General features: G+C 27.2%; 1 long non-coding RNA gene across 8 annotated transcripts in view; it reads right to left on the reverse strand.

Moving 5' to 3' along the window:
• Positions 1 to 1449: 1449 nt before the first annotated feature.
• The window catches only part of LOC130072170 (uncharacterized), a 9281-nt gene continuing 730 nt past the window's right edge, over positions 1450 to 10000 (reverse strand). For 2 of the 8 annotated variants that reach the window (XR_008804078.1, XR_008804079.1), the window contains exon 2: positions 9503 to 9603. This is a non-coding gene — a long non-coding RNA (uncharacterized LOC130072170). Of the gene's footprint in view, positions 1484 to 2473; positions 2493 to 6226; positions 6259 to 6460; positions 6517 to 7208; positions 7237 to 9499; positions 9604 to 9921; positions 9956 to 10000 lie in introns of those variants that run through there. The other 6 variants (XR_008804083.1, XR_008804082.1, XR_008804085.1 and 3 more) reach the window with 6 other exon arrangements.

Below are 10000 nucleotides of genomic sequence, written 5' to 3' on the forward strand. Positions count from 1 at the left end.
CACACCACATACAGCGGAGAGGTTAGCTGCTTTGAACAAGAATCCCAAAACACCATTGATGACTCTGAAGAAGTGGCGTGTTTGCTCCGAACATTTCACAAAGAAGGACTATACCTGCACAGGAACACGCCTAAAGGATGAGGCTACACCAACAATATTCAGATCACTTACAGAAAGCCCGTGGTCTTTCGCCAGCTCCGGTCTGTTCTGGATCATATCTTTCTTGCCTCTCACGGTCCACAAGAGCTAATTCCTCCTCCGTGTACTCGGGTTCAAACAGATATGGCTCTGGGTCTTCTAAAAGAAGTCATAATCATCTACAAAGTCCGCCATTGCAAATGATCTGCAGTTTGCTAATAGCACAGGTAGTAAAAGTCACGTTGGTAGTATTGACGGAAATGTCAGCAGCTGGATGCTATTGGAGGGAGGGGGAGAGGAAGCGGGAGCCGGTAATCTTTTCACGAGTGAAGATATTATTGCGCCAAGTCGAAGTGCTCAAAAGCACTTGTTATGGTATTCCGCCATACAATATAGTCATCAATTTTAAACGCTTAGAAAAGCGCAACGGTTTATTTTGTGTCACCAGCCCAGGTCAAGTTACACTACTCGAGTAACTGTGTTTACATAGGGAAAACGTGGAAGTGTTTGGTCGCTTCTCTGCTTGGCCCATATTTAATGCATGGGCTAAGCTAAGTGCTAACATAGTTTTGCGGCAATACAGAGCGATATAGTGCACGCACTGAGACGAGAGAGGTATGTATCAACTCGTCTTAGTTAAGGGAATAACATAGTTTAATAAGAAAAACTGGTGGAGTATCCCTTTAACTCTACAAACTCCAAACTCGGGTCAGACCTTCAGACTGTTCTGACTCGAGTTGCTATATCTTTTCAGACTGATTTGACTTTCAGATTTCTTAAAAATTAATATTAAAAACCATAAAAATCCCATTGACTTTCATTGCAACATGTTCAAATTGAGCCAAGGCTACGGTGGCCCAGTAGTGTACAACACAGAAACTCAAATCTAAACTCCCTGAAGCCCTAGACTCAATTCAACTACCATTCTATATGTACTAATGAACTTAGATCTATCTATCTATCTATCTATCTATCTATCTATCTATCTATCTATCTATCTATCTATCTATCTTTCTAACGAATCTATCTTTCTTTCTTTCTAACTAATCTTTCTTTCTTTCTGACTAATCTTTCTTTCTTTCTAACTAATCTATCTTTCTTTCTAACTAATCTTTCTTTCTTTCTTTCTGACTAATCTTTCTTTCTTTCTAACTAATCTATCTTTTTTTCTAACTAATCTTTCTTTCTTTCTAACTTTCTAACTAATCTTTCTTTCTTTCTAACTAATCTATCTTTCTTTCTTTCTAACTAATCTTTCTTTCTTTCTAACTAATCAATCCTTCTTTCTTTCTAACTAATCTTTCTTTCTTTCTAAGTAATCCATCTTTCTTTCTTTCTAACTAGTCTTTCTTTCTAACTAATCTTTCTTTCTTTCTGAGTAATCCATCTTTCTTTCTTTCTTTCTAACTAATCTATCTTTCTTTCTTTCAAACTTTCTGATCTATCTTTCTTTCTAACTAATCTATCTTTTTTCTTTCTAACTAATCTATCTATCTTTCTTTCTAACTAATCTTTCTTTCTTTCTGACTAATCTTTCTTTCTTTCTAACTAATCTATCTTCATTTCTAACTAATCTTTCTTTCTTTCTTTCTAACTAATCTTTCTTTCTTTCTTTCTGACTAATCTTTCTTTCTTTCTTTCTTTCTAACTAATCTATCTTTCTTTCTAACTAATCTTTCTTTCTTACTTTCTAACTAATCGTTCTTTCTTTCTAACTAATCTATCTTTCTTTCTTTCTAACTTTCTAACTAATCTTTCTTTCTAACTAATCTATCTTTCTTTCTTTCTAACTAATCTTTCTTTCTTTCTAACAAATCTCTCTTTCTTTCTTTCTAACAAATCTCTCTTTCTTTCTTTCTTTCTTTCTTTCTAACTAATCTTTCTTCTTTCTTTCTTCTTTCTTACTAATCTTTCTTTCTTTCTAACTAATCTTTCTTCTTTCTTTCTTTCTTTCTTTCTTTCTTTCTTTCTTTCTTTCTTTCTAACTAATCTTTCTTCTTTATTTCTTTCTTTCTAACTAATCTTTCTTCTTTCTTTCTTTCTTTCTTTCTTTCTTTCTGACTAATCTTTCTTTCTTTCTAACTAATCTATCTTTCTTTCTAACTAATCTTTCTTTCTTTCTTTCTAACTAATCTTTCTTTCTTTCTTTCTGACTAATCTTTCTTTCTTTCTTTCTAACTAATCTATCTTTCTTTCTAACTAATCTTTCTTTCTTTCTTACTTTCTTTCTAACTAATCGTTCTTTCTTTCTAACTAATCTATCTTTCTTTCTTTCTAACTTTCTAACTAATCTTTCTTTCTAACTAATCTATCTTTCTTTCTTTCTAACTAATCTTTCTTTCTTTCTAACAAATCTCTCTTTCTTTCTTTCTTTCTTTCTTTCTTTCTTTCTTTCTTTCTAACTAATCTTTCTTCTTTCTTTCTTCTTTCTTACTAATCTTTCTTTCTTTCTTTCTAACTAATCTTTTTTCTTTCTTTCTTTCTTTCTTTCTTTCTTTCTTTCTTTCTTTCTTTCTTTCTTTCTTTCTAACTAATCTTTCTTCTTTATTTCTTTCTTTCTAACTAATCTTTCTTCTTTCTTTCTTTCTTTCTTTCTTTCTTTCTTTCTTTCTTTCTTTCTTTCTAACTAATCTTTCTTCTTTCTTTCTTTCTTTCTTTCTTTCTAACTAATCTTTCTTCTTTCTTTCTTTCTTTCTTTCTAACTAATCTTTCTTCTTTCTTTCTTTCTTTCTTTCTTTCTTACTAATCTTTCTTCTTTCTTTCTTTCTTTCTTTCTTTCTTTCTTTCTTTCTAACTAATCTTTCTTTCTTTCTTTCTAACTAATCTTTCTTCTTTCTTTCTTTCTTTCTTTCTTTCTTTCTTTCTTTCTTACTAATCTTTCTTCTTTCTTTCTTTCTTTCTTTCTTTCTTTCTTTCTTTCTAACTAATCTTTCTTTCTTTCTTTCTAACTAATCTTTCTTCTTTCTTTCTTTCTGTCTTTCTTTCTTTCTTTCTAACTAATCTTTCTTCTTTCTTTCTTTCTTTCTTTCTTTCTAACTAATCTTTCTTCTTTCTTTCTTTCTTTCTTTCTTTCTTTCTAACTAATCTTTCTTTTTTCTTTCTTTCTTTCTTTCTTTCTTTCTTTCTAACTAATCTTTCTTCTTTCTTTCTTTCTTTCTTTCTTTCTTTCTTTCTTTCTAACTAATCTTTCTTTCTTTCTAACTAATCTTTCTTCTTTCTTTCTTTCTTTCTTTCTAACTAATCTTTCTTCTTTCTTTCTTTCTTTCTTTCTTTCTTTCTTTCTTTCTAACTAATCTTTCTTCTTTCTTTCTTTCTTTCTTTCTTTCTAACTAATCTTTCTTCTTTCTTTCTTTCTTTCTTTCTTTCTTTCTTTCTTTCTTTCTTTCTTTCTAACTAATCTTTCTTTCTTTCTAACTAATCTTTCTTCTTTCTTTCTTTCTTTCTTTCTTTCTAACTAATCTTTCTTCTTTCTTTCTTTCTTTCTTTCTTTCTTTCTTTCTTTCTTTCTTTCTTTCTTTCTTTCTTTCTTTCTAACTAATCTTTCTTCTTTCTTTCTTTCTAACTAATCTTTCTTCTTTCTTTCTTTCTTTCTTTCTTTCTTTCTTTCTAACTAATCTTTCTTTCTTTCTAACTAATCTTTCTTCTTTCTTTCTTTCTTTCTTTCTTTCTTTCTTTCTTACTAATCTTTCTTCTTTCTTTCTTTCTTTCTTTCTTTCTAACTAATCTTTCTTTCTTTCTAACTAATCTTTCTTCTTTCTTTCTTTCTTTCTTTCTTTCTTTCTTTCTAACTAATCTTTCTTCTTTCTTTCTTTCTTTCTTTCTAACTAATCTTTCTTCTTTCTTTCTTTCTTTCTTTCTTTCTTTCTTTCTTACTAATCTTTCTTCTTTCTTTCTTTCTTTCTTTCTTTCTTTCTAACTAATCTTTCTTTCTTTCTAACTAATCTTTCTTCTTTCTTTCTTTCTTTCTTTCTTTCTAACTAATCTTTCTTCTTTCTTTCTTTCTTTCTTTCTTTCTTTCTTTCTAACTAATCTTTCTTCTTTCTTTCTTTCTTTCTTTCTTTCTTTCTAACTAATCTTTCTTCTTTCTTTCTTTCTTTCTTTCTAACTAATCTTTCTTCTTTCTTTCTTTCTTTCTTTCTTTCTAACTAATCTTTCTTCTTTCTTTCTTTCTTTCTTTCTTTCTTTCTTTCTAACTAATCTTTCTTCTTTCTTTCTTTCTTTCTTTCTTTCTAACTAATCTTTCTTCTTTCTTTCTTTCTTTCTTTCTTTCTTTCTTTCTTTCTAACTAATCTTTCTTTCTTTCTAACTAATCTTTCTTCTTTCTTTCTTTCTTTCTTTCTTTCTAACTAATCTTTCTTCTTTCTTTCTTTCTTTCTTTCTTTCTTTCTAACTAATCTTTCTTCTTTCTTTCTTTCTTTCTTTCTAACTAATCTTTCTTCTTTCTTTCTTTCTTTCTTTCTTTCTTTCTTTCTAACTAATCTTTCTTTCTTTCTAACTAATCTTTCTTCTTTCTTTCTTTCTTTCTTTCTTTCTTTCTTTCTTACTAATCTTTCTTCTTTCTTTCTTTCTTTCTTTCTAACTAATCTTTCTTCTTTCTTTCTTTCTTTCTTTCTTTCTTACTAATCTTTCTTCTTTCTTTCTTTCTTTCTTTCTTTCTTTCTAACTAATCTTTCTTTCTTTCTTACTAATCTTTCTTCCTTTCTTTCTTTCTTTCTTTCTTTCTTTCTTTCTAACTAATCTTTCTTCTTTCTTTCTTTCTTTCTTTCTTTCTTTCTAACTAATCTTTCTTCTTTCTTTCTTTCTTTCTTTCTTTCTTTCTTTCTAACTAATCTTTCTTCTTTCTTTCTTTTTTTTCTAACTAATCTTTCTTCTTTCTTTCTTTCTTTCTTTCTTTCTTTCTAACTAATCTTTCTTCTTTCTTTCTTTCTTTCTTTCTTTCTAACTAATCTTTCTTTCTTTCTTACTAATCTTTCTTCTTTCTTTCTTTCTTTCTTTCTTTCTTTCTTTCTTTCTAACTAATCTTTCTTCTTTCTTTCTTTCTTTCTTTCTTTCTTTCTAACTAATCTTTCTTTCTTTCTAACTAATCTTTCTTCTTTCTTTCTTTCTTTCTTTCTAACTAATCTTTCTTTCTTTCTAACTAATCTTTCTTCTTTCTTTCTTTCTTTCTTTCTTTCTTACTAATCTTTCTTCTTTCTTTCTTTCTTTCTAACTAATCTTTCTTTCTTTCTTTCTAACTAATCTTTCTTCTTTCTTTCTTTTTTTCTTTCTTTCTTTCTTTCTTTCTTTCTAACTAATCTTTCTTCTTTCTTTCTTTCTTTCTAACTAATCTTTCTTCTTTCTTCTTTCTTTCTTTCTTTCTTTCTTTCTTTCTTTCTTTCTTTCTTTCTTTCTTTCTAACTAATCTTTCTTCTTTCTTTCTTTCTTTCTTTCTTTCTTTCTTTCTAACTAATCTTTGTTTCTTTCTTTCTTTCTTTCTTTCTAACTAATCTTTCTTCTTTCTTTCTTTCTTTCTTTCTTTCTTTCTTTCTAACTAATCTTTCTTTCTTTCTAACTAATCCATATTTCTTTCTTTCTTACTAATCTTTCTTTTTTTCTACCTAATCTTTCTTTCTTTTTCTTTGTTTCTTTGTTTCTTTCTAACTAATCTTTCTTTCTTTCTTTCTTACTGATCTATCTTTCTTTCTAACTAATCAATCCTTCTTTCTTTCTTTCTAACTAATCTATCTTTCTTTCTTTCTGATCTATCTTTCTTTCTAACTAATCTTTCTTTCTTTCTTACTAATCTATCTTTCTTTCTTTCTTTCTAACTAATCTATCTTTCTTTCTTTCTGATCTATCTTTCTTTCTAACTAATCTTTCTTTCTTTCTTACTAATCTATCTTTCTTTCTAACTAACTAACTAATCTTTCTTTCTTTCTAACTAATCCATCTTTCTTTCTAACTAATTATCTTTCTTTCTTTCTATCTAATCTCTTTCTTTTTTCTTTCTTTCTTAATCTATATTTCTTTCTTTCTAACTAATCTATCTATCTCTCTATCTATCTCTCTATCTATCTACCTAATCTTTCTTTCTTTTTTCTTTCTTTCTAACTAATCTTTCTTTCTTTCTTTCTACCTAATCTTTATTTATTTATTTTTTCTAACTATTTTTCTTTCTTTCTTTCTTTCTTTCTTTCTTTCTTTCTTTCTTTCTTTCTAACTTTCTAACTTATCTATCTATCTATCTTTCTTTCTCTCTTTCTAACTAATCTATCTTTCTTTATATCTTTCTAAGTTATCTATCTATCTATCTTTCTTTCCAACTAATATATCTCTTTCTCTGTTTCTTTCTTTCTTTCTTTCTTTCTTTCTTTCTTTCTTTCTTTCTTTCTACCTAATCTTTCTTTCTTTCTTTTTTTCTAGCTATTTTTCTTTCTTTCTTTCTAACTTTTCTTTCTTTCTAACTGATCTATCTTTCTTTCTTTCTAACTAATCTTTCTTTCTTTCTGTCTACCTAATCTTTCTTTATTTATTTTTTCTAACTATTTTTCTTTCTTTCTTTCTTTCTTTCTAACTTTCTAACTTTCTAACTTCTCTATCTATCTGTCTTTCTTTCTCTCTTTCTTTCTTTCTAACTAATCTATCTTTCTTTATATCTTTCTAAGTTATCTATCTATCTTTCTTTCTAACTTTTCTTTCTTTCTAACTGATCTATCTTTCTTTCTTTCTAACTAATCTTTCTTTCTTTTTCTAACTAATCTTTCTTTCTTTCTACCTAGTCTTTCTTTCGTCCTAATCTTTCTTTCTTTCTTTCTAACTAATCTATCTTTCTTTCTTTCTAACTAATCTATCTTTCTTTCTTTCTTTCTTTCTTTCTTTCTTTCTTTTAACTAATCTTTCTTTATACATAATCTTTCTTTCTTCTTTCTTTCTAATCTTTCTAATCTTTCTTTCTTTCTTTCTTTATAACTAATCTTTCTTTCTTTCTTTCTTTCTTTCTAACTAATCTATCTTTCTTTCTTTCTTACTAATCTATCTTTCTTTCTAACTGATCCATCTTTCTAACTAATTATCTTTCTTTCTTTCTAACTAATCCATCTTTCTTTCTTCCTTACTAATCTTTCTTTCTTCCTAATATTTCTTTCTTTTTTCTTTCTTTCTTTCTTTCTTTCTTTCTTTCTTTCTTTCTTTCTTTCTAACTAATCTTTCTTTCTTTCTAACTAATCTTTCTTCTTTCTTTCTTTCTTTCTTTCTAGCTAATCTTTCTTCTTTCTTTCTTTCTAACTAATCTTTCTTCATTCTTTCTTTCTTTCTTTCTTTCTAACTAATCTTTCTTTCTTTATCTTTTTTTAAACTAATCTTTCTTTCTTTCTAACTAATCTTTCTTTCTTTCTAACTAATCTTTCTTTCTTTCTAACTAATCTTTCTTTCAGTGAAACCAATCTTTCTGTCTATCTAACTAATCTTTCTTTTCTTTTCTAACTAATCCATCTATCCGACTTCAAACTACTTTAAACTTCTTCAAAATCTCTGGTCCGGCTTTCTCAAGCCAACTTAAAGTTTGTCTCATCAAACTTTTTTCTAGTTCTTCTTATTCTTCTGACCCAAAATTTTCTGACTGCTACTCCTCCTAGAGCTTTAACTCTACAAACTCCAAACTCGGGTCAGACCTTCAGACTGTTCTGACTCGAGTTGCTATATCTTTTCAGACTGATTTGACTTTCAGATTTCTTAAAAATTAATATTAAAAACCATAAAAATCCCATTGACTTTCATTGCAACATGTTCAAATTGAGCCAAGGCTACGGTGGCCCAGTAGTGTACAACACAGAAACTCAAATCTAAACTCCCTGAAGCCCAAGACTCAATTAAACTACCATTCTATATGTACTAATCTATCTATCTATCTATCTATCTATCTATCTATCTATCTATCTATCTATCTATCTATCTATCTGTTACTAAATCTTTCTTTCTAACTAATCTATCTTTCTTTCTTTCTGACTAATCTATCTATCTTTCTTTCTTTCTAACTAATCTATCTTTCTTTCTTTCTAAGTAATCTATCTTTCTTTCTTTCTAACTAATCTATCTTTTTTCTTTCTAACTAATCTATCTTTCTTTCTTTCTGACTAATCTATCTTTCTTTCTTTCTAACTAATCTATCTTTTTTCTTTCTAACTAATCTTTCTTTCTTTCTTTCTAACTAATCAATCTATCTTTCTTTCTAACTAATCTAAATATCTTTCTTTCTAACTAATCTATCTTTCTTTCTTTCTAACTAATCTATCTTTCTTTCTTTCTAACTAATCTATCTTTTTTTCTTTCTAACTAATCTATCTTTCTTTCTTTCTTTCTAACTAATCTATCTTTCTTTCTTTCTAACTAATCTATCTTTCTTTCTAACTAATCTATCTTTTTTTCTTTCTAAGTAATCTATCTATCTTTCTTTCTAACTAATCTATCTATCTTTTTTCTTTCTAATTAATCTATCTTTCTTTCTGACAAATCTATCTTTCTTTCTAACTAACTAATCTATCCTTCCTTCTTCCTTTCTTTCTTCCTTTCTTTCTTTCTTTCTTTCTTTCTTTCTTTCTTTCTTTCTTTCTAACTAATCTATCTTTCTTTCTTTCTAACTAATCTATCTTTCTTTCTAACTAATCTATCTATCTTTTTTCTTTCTAACTAATCTATCTTTCTTTCTAACTAACACATCTATCTATCTTTCTAACTAATCTATCTATCTTTCTTTCTGACTAATCTATCTTTCTTTCTAACTAACTAATCTATCCTTCTTTCTTTCTTTCTTTCTTTCTAACTAATCCCTTTCTTTCTTTCTAACTAATCTATCTTTTTTTCTTTCTAACTAACTTATCTATCTTTCTTTCTTTCTTTCTTTCTAACTAACTTATCTATCTTTCTTTCTTTCTTTCTTTCTAACTAAACTATCTTTTTTCTTTCTAACTAATCTATCTTTCTTTCTAACTAATCTATCTTTCTTTCTTTCTAACTAATCTATCTATCTTTTTTCTTTCTAACAATCCATCTTTTTTCTTTCTAACTAATCTATCTTTCTTTTTCTGACTAATCTTTCTTTCTTTCTAACTAACAAATCTATCCTCCTTTCTTTCTTTCTTTCTTTCTTTCTTTCTTTCTTTCTTTCTTTCTTTCTTTCTTTCTAACTAAACTCTTTCTTTCATTCTAACTAATCTATCTTTCTTTCTTTCTAACTAATCTAACTATCTTTCTTTCTAACTAATCTATCTATCTTTCTTTCTAACTAATCAATCTTTTTTCTTTCTGACTAATCTATCCATATTTCTTTCTTTCTGACTAATCTATCTTTCTTTCTTTCTAACTAAACTATTTCTTTCATTCTAACTAATCTATCTTTCTTTCTTTCTAACTAATCTAACTATCTTTCTTTCTAACTAATCTATCCATCTTTCTTTCTAACTAATCTATCTTTCTTTCTTTCTAACTAATCTATCTATCTTTTTTCTTTCTAACAATCTATCTTTTTTCTTTCTAACTAATCTATATTTCTTTCTTTCTTTCTTTCTTTCTTTCTAACTAATCTATCTTTCTTTCTGACTAATCTATCTTTCTTTCTAACTAACAAATCTATCCTCCTTTCTTTCTTTCTTTCTTTCTTTCTAACTAAACTCTTTCTTTCATTCTAACTAATCTATCTTTCTTTCTAACTAATCTATCTATCTTTTTTCTTTCTAACTAATCTATCTTTCTTTCTAACTAACACATCTATCTATCTTTCTAACTAATCTATCTATCTTTCTTTCTGACTAATCTATCTTTCTTTCTAACTAACTAATCTATCCTTCTTTCTTTCTTTCTTTCTTTCTAACTAATCCCTTTCTTTCTT

This window comes from Rhinichthys klamathensis, unplaced genomic scaffold (genome assembly GCF_029890125.1).
Source record: "Rhinichthys klamathensis goyatoka isolate OS25496 unplaced genomic scaffold, OSU_Roscu_1.1 h1tg000479l_1, whole genome shotgun sequence".
In the NCBI taxonomy this organism is placed as follows: Eukaryota; Metazoa; Chordata; class Actinopteri; order Cypriniformes; family Leuciscidae; genus Rhinichthys; species Rhinichthys klamathensis.